Source organism: Orcinus orca, chromosome 10 (genome assembly GCF_937001465.1).
Source record: "Orcinus orca chromosome 10, mOrcOrc1.1, whole genome shotgun sequence".
NCBI classification, from domain to species: domain Eukaryota; kingdom Metazoa; phylum Chordata; class Mammalia; order Artiodactyla; family Delphinidae; genus Orcinus; species Orcinus orca.
The window spans coordinates 43,353,233-43,368,094 of record NC_064568.1 but is presented as its reverse complement, the minus strand read 5'-3'; the positions used below and the strand labels follow the sequence as shown (position 1 = coordinate 43,368,094).

General features: G+C 41.6%; 1 protein-coding gene across 2 annotated transcripts in view; it reads right to left on the bottom strand.

The window, feature by feature from the left end:
* Positions 1-7,111: 7,111 nt before the first annotated feature.
* The window catches only part of MOBP (myelin associated oligodendrocyte basic protein), a 42,926-nt gene continuing 35,175 nt past the window's right edge, over positions 7,112-14,862 (bottom strand). For both annotated transcript variants that reach the window (XM_049693622.1, XM_049693624.1), the window contains 2 exons: positions 9,726-9,809; positions 7,112-9,607 (listed from right to left, as the gene is read on the bottom strand). The gene's annotated coding sequence lies outside the window, so the exon portion shown is untranslated. The remainder of the gene's footprint in view (positions 9,608-9,725; positions 9,810-14,862) is intronic.

Here is a 14,862-nt window from a genome sequence, read left to right as displayed (position 1 = left end):
TCACAGCTGCAGATCTCAGCTTCTATAATCAGGCAAGCCAATTCCATATATATGTTACACACACACACACACACACACACACACACACACACACACACACACACAATCTATTGGTTCTGTTTCTCTGGCGAACTCTGACTAACACAATTGATTTCAAGGCACTTTGAAAAAAACCATGAAAAAAATACTGCTATTACACAGTCAGTTACAGTGTGGGGTAGCTCTCCTTGAAGCATAAGTCTGCCTACCTTCATGGGTGGTTTTGACTAATTAGTTGTCAAGTCATGCTGACAGTAAAGAACACAAGAAAATTGAGATCTGTGACCACTGATTTTTTTTAAAATATCATATAAAATAATATTAAATATAAATATATTCAGTAAAAGTAATATCAACTCTATTGATCTTGCATTTTACATATCATATTTACTACCTCATTTGATGGGATCCTCACTGCCATGCTGAGAGACAGAGCCAATATCCTGAGCTCAATACACAGATAGAACTGATGCCCTGATCCCCGCAGATAGAACTGACCTTTAATATTGTGCCTTTTCCATTATAACCACAATGTCACTCTGAGTCATTCTCTGCCACAAACCAGTAAGACAGCCTCTCCAGTTATTTCACTAATCACAGAGGCTGTTGATGATTTTCAGTCCAAAACATGCTCTTCAATGGCTATTTTCTGGCTGACTTGGTTCAGTAGCCTAGAGCAGAATGTAAACAATCCCAGGCTCTTATGATACACAAGAGAAGAAGATTACTTACTGTCTCACACAGACAGGTTCATACTGGAATTTCAGGTGTTTTTTTTTTCAAAGAGGTTTATTTTGATCCTTTCTCTCCCAGAAATCCCTGAGTGGAAACCCAATTATGTGGCTGTCACAAAAGTATTGACTTTATCATTGGGAAGGAAGTAAAAATGATCCACCATCTACCCATGTTACCATTCCCCTAAATCTGAAAATGAGCAGGAATTGTTACAAATAAAAACCAGGACTTACTCTTTAAACTAGGCTTCTATATCATCTCGGTTTCCCTGGACCTTGCTTTCTTCATTTATATGTCTTGGAGATTATTCAATAATAATGAATAAAGCTTTCATTCATTTTCCAAGTATTATACATTATTCCCTTATGTGAATTCCTAATAATTAATTTGACATCTTATTAATGAAATTCAAGTCCAGAAATCTTTATTCAAGTCTGAAGGCAGAATAGAATATATTAATTAGTGATGAATAATACTTAAAGCTGTCACAAAGACCCTACATTTAATGTTCTTTTTATACAAAATATTTATAAATATAATGATTTTTATTTGCTCTGTCTTCATGAAAAAAATCGTAACTAGAATTCCAGATAAGCATGGATGTACTGGCATTCTTCAGTCATCTACATCTATAATGTGCATAACCACAAGAAGGGAATCCGGTTACCCATATTACAATTAAGGGAATATCTGTGTAGAAGGGAACTGTGTCCAGGGTATGACCTAAGATCTGTAAAATCTTGGCAAATGTTACCCAAATGTAGGCCTTTCCTTAGGAACAAAAACAAAAGCAAAAACTAGCTATCTTCCCCTTTTCTTTCCCATCTATGTATATAAGAGAAATCATTTTATACTCTGTCATTTTCTACTACATTCATTTATATTTATATATATATTCTTATTATTATTGAAGTATAGTTGATTTACAATGTTGTGTTAATTTCTGCTGTACAGCATAGTGATTCAGTTATGCATACACACACACACACACACACACACACACACACACATTCTTTTTTTATATTCTTTTCCATTATGGTTTATCATAGGATACTGAATTCTCTGTGGTATACAGTAGGACCTTGTTGTTTATCCATTGTGTATATAATTGCTTATGCCTGTTAACCCCAACCTCTCACTCCATCCCTCCCCCAGCCCCCTTCCGCTTGGCAACCACAAGTCTGTTCTCTATGTCCGTGAGTCCATTTCTGTTTTGTAGATAGGTTCATTTGTGTCATGTTTTAGATTCCACATGTAAGTGATATCATATGGTGTTTGTCTTTCTCTGTCTGACTTACTTCACTTAGTATGATAATCTCTAGTTGCATCCATGTTGCTGCAAATGGCATTATTTCATTCTTTTTTATGGCTGAGTAGTATTCCATTATATATATGTACCACATCTTCTCTATCCCTTCATCTGTCAATGGACATTTAGATTGTTTCCATGTCTTGGCTATTGTGAATAGTGCTGCTGTGAACTAGGGACAGCATGTATCTTTTTGGATTAGAGTTTTGTCTGGATATGTACCCAGGAGTGGGATTGCTGGATCATATGGTAATTCTATTTTTAGTTTTCTGAGGAACCTACATACTGTTCTCCATAGTAGCTGCACCAATTTACATTTTCACCAACAGTATAGAAGGGTTCCCTTTTCTCCACATCCTCTCCAGCATTTATTATTTGTAGAGTTTTTAATGATGGCCATTCTAGCCCATGTGAGGTGATACCTCATTGTAGCTTTGATTTGCAATTCTCTAATAATTAGCGATGTTGAACATCTTTTCACGTGCCTATTGGCCATTTGTATTTCTTCTTTGGTGAACTGTCTATTTAGGTCTTCTGCCCATTTTTCTATTGGGTTGTTTGTTTTTTTTGTTGTTGGGTTATATGAGCTGTTTGTATATTTTGGAAATTAAGCCCTTGTCAGTCACATTGCTGGCAAATCTTTTCTCCTATTCTGTAGGTTGTCTTTATGGATTTTTTATGGTTTCCTTTGCTGTGCAAAAGCTTGTAAGTTTGATTAGGTCCCATTTGTTTATTTTTGTTTTTACTTCTATTGCCTTGGGAGACTGACCTAAGAAAACATTGGTACGATTTATGTCAGAGAATGTTTTGCCTATGATCTCTTCTAGGAGTTTTATGGTGTCATGTCTTATGTTTAAGTCTTTAAGTCATTTTGAGTTTATTTTTGTGTATGGTGAGAGCGGGTGTTCTAACTTCATTGATTTACATTCTACTACATTCATTTTTAAAAATTTCTTTTCTGGGCTTCCCTGATGGCACAGTGGTTGAGAGTCCGCCTGCCGATGCAGGGCACACGGGTTCGTGCCCCAGTCTGGGAAGATCCCACATGCTGCGGAGCAGCTAGGCCCGTGAGCCATGGCCGCAGAGCCTGCGCATCCGGAGCCTGTGCTCCGCAGTGGGAGAGGCCCGTGTACCGCAAAAAAAAAAAAAAAAAAAAAAAAAATTCTTTTCTGCCACCTTCCATAGAAGACTTAAAGAAAAAACACAGTAAAGTAGAAAAGTAAATATAGAAATAAAAACTGAATTCAGGAAAATGCAGAAGAGCAAACTGAAGAAGAAAGTCAAAATATGAATGTGCAGACTATTACTTATCAGAAGTAGAGTGACAGGAACAGTTTATTGTTCACCAAAATCTGTTTTTCTTCTTCTTGGGCACACAACTGGATTGCACTCCCTGACCTCCCTTGCAGTTTGATTTTCAGCCAAGGGTATGTGAACAGAAGTTGTATGTGCCATTTGTGGCCATGGTCCATGAAACCCTTCCTTTGCATTCTTCCATACTCTTTCCTCCTTCCACTTGACTGGGAAGAACAGGACAGTAGTGACCTTGGAAGCCCTGTTCTGAGGATGGCAGGGCCTCTCTCATCCTAGGTCCTTTAATGCCTATGTGGGGGAGAGGGGTCCAGCCAATCCACACACCTGCCCAGGACTGTCACCTGAGCCGAGGCACAAATTTTGATTGTCTTTGATCCATCAATCAGTGTTTGTTACTTCAGCCTAGTATAGCCTAAATAATACATGCGATCGACACAAAGCACAGTAAACGCATATTTTCTATTTGGATTTTGGCAGGGCTTTTAACAGATGGGAAATAGTCTAGACAGACATTCACCCAGCAAACAGCAATTCAGGGCATTCCTGGCTTTAGAACTAGTTAGTCCTTCTTTTCAACATTGGAGTAGGTCTCAGCTGGAACAAGGGATTAGTTAATCCTCCAAAGGGTTAAGCCCAGAACACTTTGGCAGTGTTGCCAGTGAGCCTCAGGAAACTTCGGAGACGGGAAGTGTCCAGCTGCAGGGCATCATCAGTTCAAAAACCACAGGATCACAAATGGAGACTGAGGAGCCCACGTTGTTTGTGAGTCATTGAGTTGAAACCAGGAAGAAGAGGTCAGTGTCTGGAGTTGGTCAAGTTGGCAAAATCAAGAACCCCAGGTGATGGCAGGTCAATATGCAAGTCAAGAAAGCCAGAATCCAGGCTGCTGTGTTCAAATCCCAGCTTCACTCCTGACTAATTATGGAATCTTGGGCAACTTGTTAATGTTTCCAGGCTGATTTATTTCTCCTTCTACAAAACTTGGGTAATAAAGCTATGTATTTCAAAGGGTCATTGTGAAAATTAAGTATATCTGAAAGGCTTAGATCAGTGCCTGGCACATAGTAAGCCTTCAGGAAATGATGACTATTTTTCATGCATACGAAGCAGAGGATGGTGGAGTACGCCTTGTGGGGATCAGGATCCAGTGCAAACCAGGAGCCTGGCCAGAAGGGGCTGAGCACCAGGGTCTCCTCAATACAGATACTCCCATCTGAAGCTGTGGCCTGTGGCTTTTAGTCTTGGCCTACCTGGATCTGAAGTGGGGAGTAGCTGGGTCATCCCACTATCCTACAACACCCCGTGACTCATCACCAGTGGCCACCACTGGCCAGACAGCATGTAGGAGCTTCCTGGCCCCTTACATGGGGGAGAGAGAGCAGCAACAGCAGGAATCGCCTGTCCCGAGGGAAGACACCCCTAAGGCCTCCTGCGGGGATGCCAGTCAGTTCATTGAGATTGACCAGGAGAAGAGAGATGGGGAATAGAACTTGCATGGGTGTCAAAATCTCAGATCCTCTAAATATCAGCTATGTGACTTTTGGGTGAGTCTCTGAACTTTACTCTTTTCTCATCTAAAATGCTATTTTAAATTGCTACATTATGAATAAATAAGGTAATGTGGTATCTTATGAAATACCTGATAGGGCATAGCTCAATAAATCTTTAACACATGTCAGTGGAAGGAGGGAAATGGTGTTTATACAGTGTGTGCTGATGGGTGAATGGCTGGTAGGCATGTGAACAATTTAGTTCATTCCAGAAACCACACTTGGAAGCACTGTTGGTTGTGATTAAACATTTAATTATGTCCAGCGTGTGGTGAGTTGATTCTGGTGCTGTAAGGTATCATTAAGACTCTGTGTGTGCTCGGTCTAGTGGGCGTACCATGGCACTCTAGGGGCTGCTCCCTGAGTTCCTCTGCATTAGCAGTACTGCTCTATGGTTTGCCCATGGTCTGGGGACACCTTACTCCAGGGCCTCCTCGTGGCTTCCATCATGGTTCTCCATGGTTCTGCCCCGTGTGTTATGTGTGGCTCCTCATTCACAGACAGAAGCCGTGGGTGATTGTGTTTGCATTCCTTTTATTACTGGGCTTTCAATATTTCCACCATGTGTTGGATCCTCTTCTGGGCTGAGTTCTTAGGTACAATGAACATTTCCAGACTTTGCAGGGAAGTCCTAATTCTACTGAAGTGGCCTTATCTCCTGCTTTGCTTCTTCATGCCTCCTAAACCTCATCCATGCTAATCACTCAGAGACCACCTTCCTGCCTCTGCATGACCATATACAGTATTGCCTCAGCTAGGAATGCCTGGTCCCTGGGGAGTGTAGGGATGGGCAGATGGGTCTTTGTGTCATTTGCTGGTGAGGTGATTTACTCTTACAGATATATTCTGCGTTTTTGACATTAGAGTCCATTCCCTCAACTACTTTCTGGACTTTTAAACAGCCTCCTGTATGTTCTTCCTGCTGGTCTCTCCCTGCTCAACTCTGTCCTCATAGCCTCCAGAATGATGTCACTTACTAAATTGCTCTTCACAATGGAAAGAGTTTTGAACAGTGGGTCTGGGTGTGTGCCTTCATCACAGTTTCTCTTAGACACTCAGGGCAGATCATTTACCCTCTCAGGGACTCCGTTTTTCACCTATAAATTAGCCATGTTGGACTATATAAAGTCTAATGTCTGTACTTGTTCTGCAGGTCTGGATGAAGGGAGTGGTTTTACAACCTTCATTGTCTTATAGACTCAGATGACAACTGTGCATGAGGATATTTCTGACTCCAAAATGTCACCGGCTCTTATGAGAAACTATGGGATCCATTCTGTGTAAAAATAATGTTAGTGAAGAATTCATTGGGGCAAAACGCCCTCTGTTATATGTAAGAATACAGAGAGAGAGACTGAGCACATGATGAGAGATGATCAGTATGTTGTGTGTGTATCTTGGGAGGGCAGCATGGAAGCCCATATGTAATAGAATTCAGGTAGAGGAGCAAAGCCAAAGCAGAGATGGTCCAGATTCTCAGTATCAAGAAGCCACTGCCCAGGACCTGGAGGGAAAGCTGGGTTAGGCCACCCAGAGTTCAGATGGTGATAGCAAAAACCAAGAAGAAGGAGGGCAGTGTCAAAAAACTACAGGAGAGGGCTTCCCTGGTGGCGCAGCAGTGAGAGGCCCGCGTACCGCAAAAACAAAAAACAAAAAAACAAAAGCAAACGGTTGCTTAGAAAAACTTAAGTGTAGGCTTCACATAATTTTTATTAATTGATACACAGCCTTTTCAGTAAACAATTTCAGAGAGTGTGTTTTTCAGGCAATTCTGTTTTATCTTCTCTTTTGCATCATTATGGATTTATGACTCTCTGATACCTTAATGCAACCTTGTTTTCTTTCAACATCTAGAATCTACAAACTAATCCTGATTTTTTTTTTTCCCTGCCCAGAAATATGGAGTCAACTATCCTCCAAGGGCATTTGTTCCTTTCATTGGAGAATAGTTTTAGAACCCACAAGCACTAGTTCCACAAATAAGCTTGTCCCACATTCCAACTGGAATTTGGCAGATGGCAGCAAAAATATCCAACAGCATAAATCACTGTAGGGACGGAACAGATAAAGCCTCCTTTAAAAATATGTCCATTGATATTTCCAATTCATCTCAATTTTAATAAGTTCTTCTTGACTTGCTCTAACAGAAGAGGTTATCAATCCATTCTTTTTTTTTTTTCAATTTTTGAACAACTGATTTTTCTTGTTTCCATGAGTATTAATTTCTTAAAAGCAATATATTATCATACCAAACCAGAAGTCTGAATATCAGTGTTGCCTCCCCAAATTCAGAAGCCTCCACATCTTTTCTTCTGTCTCCACCCTCAGCTCAGCCATCCTGAAACTAGCTTCACGGTGAGCAGGTCCCATCGATTCTTTGGTCAGCATCGTCTTAGCACCAGTATCTGAAAGGAGAGAGACCCTAGCCTCCATCTAGGGGAACACCAAAGAAACTAAGATTTTGGAACACTCAGGGTGACACATAGATGGCTTGTTTGCTTAATAAAAGATAATAATAAAACGTAGAATACAAAGTTTAAAAAATCCTCTGTCAATTTTTTCCATTTGAGCTCCCAATTGGAATTTATTTTCTCTTTATATTTTTTCTTTCACTAGTGCCTTCATATATTTACAGGGCAACATTTTTAGTAAAAAATTGTAGTTTCATACAGGCCCATAGGTATATACAGTGTCCTGTACCGACTCACAAGGGTCAGCTTTGCACATCTCTTCCCAATTCTGCACTCAGTGATATCACGTTTGTAGCTTACAATCAGCCATAATGGAAGTATTTACACCATGGAAATAGGCAAACACTATCAACCAGGACTTTCCACCCAGAGGGCTGGTTTTTAAGCATATATCAGGACAACTCTGGGTACACACCTCAGTTTTACCAAAACCGGTCAAAATGTCAGAACAAAAAATCAATTGATATACTATACAATTCTATATTCTGATATAGAATTATCAGAATAATATGCCAAACATTATGGTTGAGAATTCCCACTCAAGAAATTTACATAGAGTAGCTTTCGGAGCTTTATGTAATTTTTGTAATATTCACTGCGTAGTGCTCCCTGGAGCCAACCCTTGAAAGACAAAAAGTACAATTGGGTTATAGTACATTTTAGTTATAATTCCATTTAGTTATTCACCAGTTTCAAGTAATTTCCAGATATTTTTGATCCATTCCCCAGAGGCCTTTATTTCCACAACAGACAACATAGAGAATTCAGTAATTTCTAGTTATTAACATTTCTGTGTGATATCCAATTTTTTACATGAATTAATACACACCATGCTCTCTCCTCGATGTCACATTCTGTAGTAACTGTGTATCATCTGGACGATATGGAGGATAGAACCCAGCAAACTTGGAGCATGGGGTCTGGCTTTACCAAAATCTAAAACGAGCTAAAGGAATGTGAAGTTTCCTCATTGGGTCTGAGTGGGGCTGGCCCACTAATTTGTTCTTTCAGGTGGTCTGTCATGGCACCCCTGGTGTTATTCCCAGGAATGTAATGGCCTCAGGTATCTCATCGTTGGAAACTGTTCATGGTAGAGGTTCTCTTTTTGTTGTTCATTTAGCACCTGAATTTAGGCAGGGAACATTTCTACTTGAAGGCTCTGTGTAGTTTGATTCCCTGCCTTGTTATTGCCACTTCCACAGAGAAGTGGCCTCCCCAAGTGAGGAAGCCAGGACACTCTGTCCCTCCAGCTGCCTTGGGACAGTACTCGTCCTGCTTCCTCTTTCCGGGAGTATGGCGATCTGAGCTACAGCCCATCTGAGTCTAGCATGCTTCCTCCCTACTTCTGGCACTCCCTCTCACCCAGCCCCACACCTCGAGCAGGACTTCCCCTGGCTTTGCCCCCAGATTCTCACTTGCCCTTTAAGCTTGGCTAGGTCTGGCTGTGCTCTCTCAAGGACACAGATCCATGGCCTGGTTGGTGCTTCAGGCATCTGCCTGTGCTTGGCCGCCCCAGCTCCCAGCAGAATGCCGGCCCCGATGCCCTCGCTCTCCTGTGCTCTGAGTTTCCCTCCACCTAATACTGTCCATTTTACATCCCTCCACATTCTACTACGTTCCATTATCTTCTACTGTGCTTTCTTACCTGTTACCAAAGGAAAGTTGGGAGAGAGGGAGGGGTACATTCTAACTCTTCCCCCTTTTGCCATGTCAGAAACGAGCAGAAACCACAGTACAACCCAGATAAAAAATTGACTCTGAACAAGTATCTTTGTTTTCTAAGACTTGTAACCTTGGAGAGACCCCGGGTTAATCAGTAGTCTCCCTTACCTCCCCAAGCATGTTTGTGTCTGGCTAATACTGTTGACCATTTCCATATAGCTTTTAATTCTGTTCTTTCTTCAAACCAGGAATTATTTCATATCTTCTTTTTGATTTCCAAGACGATAGATATTTCTTGGATTATATTTCTTGGATATATCTTGTTTTGCTAGTACCCCGAGATTGCAGCCCAGAAATGTTGTAATAGTTTATAAATTCTCATAAGTAGCTTATGAGAATTTTTCCCACATCCTTGCCAAAACTTGATAATTTTTAATTTTTGCCATTATGGTGGTTGTACAACAATATCTTTTTTCTGCACATCCCTGAAGAAAGACACATATCTTCAGGTTGAAGAAATTTGAGTCCTGAGCAAAATAAATAAAAATAAATCCATACTTAGTGATGTCATAGTGAAACTTCAGAATACCAAAGACAAAACGAAAAATCTCAAAATCAGCCAAAGGGAAAATACAGCTTACTTACAATGGAAGGACCAGCAGACTGGCAACGCATTTCTCATTGGCAATTACAGAGGTCAGGAGACAATAGGACAATATCTTCAAAATGCTGTTGAGAGGAAAAAAAAACCTGTCAAACTAAAACTCTGTGTTATTCTCCCAGTGGTTGTGTCTGTGCATCCTCAATTGACCTCCCCCACCTTCTTCAGAAATACATACTGAGGGTAGGTGTCTGAAGCTGGGAAAATCCTAGAACCTCATGCCTTCTGGTCATATGATTGTTCCCTTCCTTTGTCCAGAGCCGTTTGGCTCTACCCCAGGATTGTAAATACCACTTGGCAAGGCAGAGTTCTTTGGTTAACCAAATATTTCATGTTCCCAAAGCCTGCCCCACCTCAGGGAGCTTTGTTCAATTTGCTTAGCCCTAGTGCATACATGGTTCTAGGTCCAGAGATGGGGACCAATATATCCTTTTCTCAGCCCAGTTTGGCTCCAGACCTTGTTCTATATCAATAAATAGACTGCCTAGACTCTATCTGATCACAGTAGTCATCACAGCAGTCAGGTTCCTAGAGTTCTAGATGACTACAAAGTGGTTGGCTGACCTCTGTCAACTAGCCTGCTTTACAAAAGCCTCTCTGAAAATTTATTTCCATCTGAGTGTGCTAAATCTTTTAGATTCAAAAAGTTTATCTTCTTTGGTCTGCACAGTAGCCCTGTGAGAAAGGGAAGGTGAGGTAGGCGTCATCCTTTCACTTTCACAAATAAAGAAAGCACAACACAAATGGGTCAAATGACTTGACCAAAGTCATACAGCTAATGAGAAACAAAACCATGTCTGAGCCCAGTTTTTGTTATAATTGCCCTTTCCAGAATCCAGGGATTTTTGCCCATTTTCCTGAAACTTTCTTTGACCTACTACTTTCAATGCCAACAATTGGAAAACATATTAATTTACTATATTCACTCTTTTTTTTTTTTTTTTTTTTTTTTTGCGGTACGCGGGCCTCTCACTGTTGTGGCCTCTCCCGTTGCAGAGCACAGGCTCCGGACGCGCAGGCTCAGCAGCCATGGCTCACCGGCCCAGCCGCTCCGCGGCATGTGGGATCCTCCCAGACCGGGGCACAAACCCGTGTCCCCTGCGTCAGCAGGCAGACTCTCAACCACTGCACCACCAGGGAAGCCCCCTATATTCACTCTTATGTGAAGGTATTATATGTTTGCAAAATAGCCAAATGTAGACAGCAAGATAGGAAATATCAAGAAATTGAGTGTATGTTTAGAAATCAGCTAATTAATGTTTTAAAAATCAAGATGTATATTATACTGAGAGGTTAGCATATTCAAATGAAATCTTATTTTATAAATACTCATTGCAGATAAAGCTTAAATAGGAATACTCAGAAATATTGCTCAGAGCAGAGGAAAAAAATATTTGAAAAATCAAAGAATTTCAGTTCAATAGATTATTATTTTCTGAAAGCTTAAGTAAAATCGAGTACCTTGGGCTTCCCTGGTGGCGCAGTGGTTGAGAGTCCGCCTACCAATGCAGGGGACACGGGTTCGTGTCCCGGTTTGGGAAGATCCCCCATGCCGCGGAGCGGCTGGGCCCGTGAGCCATGGCCGCTGAGCCTGCGCGTCCGGAGCCTGTGCTCCGCAACGGGAGAGGCCACGACAGTGAGAGGCCTGCGTACCGCAAAAAAAAAAAAAAAAAAAAATCGAGTACCTTGATCATGAGAGTTACTCTCTGGAATAGTGGCAAGGATCCTTGTGGGATCCTGACATTATATCATTATCTACTTCTAGATACTCTGACAAATGAAGGCAGAGGACCCTGCAACAGAGGAAGGACTCTGCCCATTTCGTTTTTCTGAGTGGATTACATGAGTTCACATTTAGTCTTCCCCTGGCATAGAGTCTGCAGCTGCAGCTCCTCAGATGAAATGATTTATTCCTCACTAGGGCCAGGGTATGGAAAATAATCACATTTTTCTCTAAGACACAGATGTAATCCCTGAGTAAATGAGCTGGAGGATGAGAGCAGCCTGAAAGTTTTAGGAGGAAGTGTCTTACAGGAAGTCATACAGCATAGGGGACCTTTTGTGTACAAGCTGTTACTAAGCGCACCTTAAGAAAGACAATGACATACTTATTTTAATGATGATGCTTTTCTTACTATTATTATTATCTTTTAAAAAGGAATTGCAAACATGGCACATTTCTAGGTAGAGTCTGCTCACCACAGCAGAGTGGAAAGTAGACCACATCCACACTCTGCCAAATCAATAGCATAGTGGAAATGAAGGTTTAAAAAGGGGCCAAAAGGAGATTCAAGGCCATGCTTTCAAGCTGTTTCCATAAATCCCAGAAAATGACAGTTGTCCATATCATGTAATCGAGGGGAATGAGAAACAACGCAGGGATATGAAACCATGGTCCTTGACCTTATGAGGACTGCGTTCTAGGGGTAAAGACGGGATAAGTATGCAAATAAGTACATGAGGTAAAAACAAGTAGTGAAGAGAACTATGACTATGAGAATGAGTGTCGTGTTTCCCTGTTTTACTGAGTGAGTACTTTGTACATGCCAGCTCTACGCTCATTCCTTGCATGTTCTTCCTACTTAATTGTCCTTATCTATAAAATGAAGCCTAAAGAGCTTTCGTCACTTATCCAAGTTCACACAACCAATAACAGACAGGGGTTTGACCACAGGTGTGTTTCAGCTCCCTCACTCTGAATCACCGCACACACCACCTTTCCTAACAATGGTAAAGTGATAGCTGCCATAGTCAACTTCCACTTCTCTGGAGAGTGTGAGAGGTGCCCTGATCTGTGCCCTTGGCCCAGACCCATCCCTACACCCTCCCACCCATGAGCCCATCAACCAATAACGCAAACGCTAGCCGACCCAGGCTGTACTAAATGCCCCTGTGAATCTAGGCATCCAGCCCCATATGGATGGAGGAGATGGTAGCGTACTCTTAGGTGTGCTCAGCTATCTTCTGGAATAGTTGTGTGACCTTGAGCACCCGAAGTTGTCATCTGGGCCCTCTGCCTGATGGTTGGAATTCTCATTTCTGAGTCTTTACTTACATACTACTCAATAAATCTCTAAGTAATTTTCTCTTCAGTACATTTTCATTATTTACTCAGTCAGAAAATATTGACCTTGTTGGCCAGTGACATTGGTGATGAGAAGACTTGTCCATGAACTTGAGGACAGACCCTTTTGTTTTGATCTCTTAGATATAAATTAAAAAGTGCTTACTGCTCCAGGGTCCCATGTGAAAGGAGAGCTCCTAAAACACATGGGTGGAGAGCAAAGGTCAGGTAGTCCTCTGAAAATTTTAAATGGGGCCTTAGATTTTGAGACAAAATGAGTTCTCTATTTAGGAAGGGAAAATACACACACACACACACACACACACACCCCTGATTTTTTTTCCCCTGTGTAAATAATGTCCTGGGTTAAACAATTTCATTGGCATGAATTCCCTGTATGAGAAAGTCACTGTATAACCCTGTTCTAAATCAGTTATATCCCAGTAGGGGTTAGAAGTGTTCAGAAAACAGAGCTGCCTTAAGAAGCAGCTTTATAAAGCTTTGTTGGGTGATACATGTACACTAATGCTTTTCCATTCACAAGTTGAAAGAGAGAGGATATTGGAATGACATGCCAACCAAACCTTCGTGCTGTTTGGGCAAGGAGCACCGCTGGGTTTACCCTGCCAGGAGCTCAGTACCTCCCATCTGCATGTGATTTTGAGTGCAGGGGTGACAGGGAATCAAGGATGGAAGGAAGGGAGCCAACCTCCCCCAGAACACATGAAGCAGCAGAAGGAAAGAAGCCACAAAAAGGGAAGAATCTCTCTCTCTCTCTCACTCTCTCTCTCTCTCTCTCTCTCACACACACACACACACACACACACACACACACACACACACACACATGTTTGGTGCTAAATACTCCCAGCTCTTCAGTAGGACTCCAGAGATTCTCTTATGAGGACTTCAAAAGTTCACTGAAGGGAAACTAACACCAGAAGAAAAGGGAAGGTATCACGTGAGAAGCTGCATTCAAGTATTTGAGGACTTTTGGAGACTTGAGTCAATGAAAGTAGCAGCAAATTAAAACTGTAGGTGAAAGCAAGTTACAGAGGTAGATTCAGCAATGACGCAACCATCCTAACTCAAGAGAACGCATCTGCGTGACATGATGGTACCTTTGTACCAGGCCACTTGCGGAAGCGAAGAAAATTGGGATTGGAGAGGCCTGGAGCCAGAATGCACCTGGATGTGGGTCAGCACCCCTCTCAGGGTCATTCTTGGTCACCTGACCGTGGGGACCTGCATGAATCATAGTGGTGCTGGTTTGGGTGGAATCTCAGTTAGCAGCTAAGAACAAGATCTGGAGAAGGCAGCAAAGACAGTGTGAAACACAGAGCAATAAAAATACATAAAATTGTTAGTAGCTCTGCTAGAAATCTAAACACCAAGATCTTCTGTGAACTTAAGCTGTGAGAAAACAGATGGGTGAGGGAAAGAGACGGAAGGAAGACAGGAGCTAGAAGGAGAGGAAGGGTAGCAGTTCAATGGGGGCAGAGTGGTCCCCTTCTGCCCCTAGCTTTTTTGGTGTTCCCAGCCCTACCCACTAGGATCGGTAAGCGATCTCAAGTCTCAGGAAGAAGCTGTGGCTTAGAAAAATAATGGAGTTGAAGTTCTCAATAAATACGCTATGCAGCTAAAACCATTTAATCATGATCTTTGCATCAGAGGAGGAAAATCATAGGGAATGAAATGAGCAGGATCATTTTAAAAATAAAGATTTGGTTGGCAGATTACCACAGTAAGATGAAAGAAGAGTCAGGAAAGTCAAATGCGACCAAAATCCACATTAACAAAAGTTGAAGAAAACAGACACCATTTACATTCCAAGCCGAATAATGAGGTGTCAGCAAGGCATCAGCTGGAAGAAAAACGTTGGAAAATGATTCTTTTTTTTCACTGCTTGCAGCCAAAGCTCTAGTTGAAAATAAATGCAAAATTTTGCAGCTGGCAGTAGAGATTCTTTAATGATCTCCATCAGCAGAAAACTAAGATTCTGTTAAGGGGTCTGACTCAGAAAACTTATAAGCCAGAAGAGAAAGAACAGAAGCTGT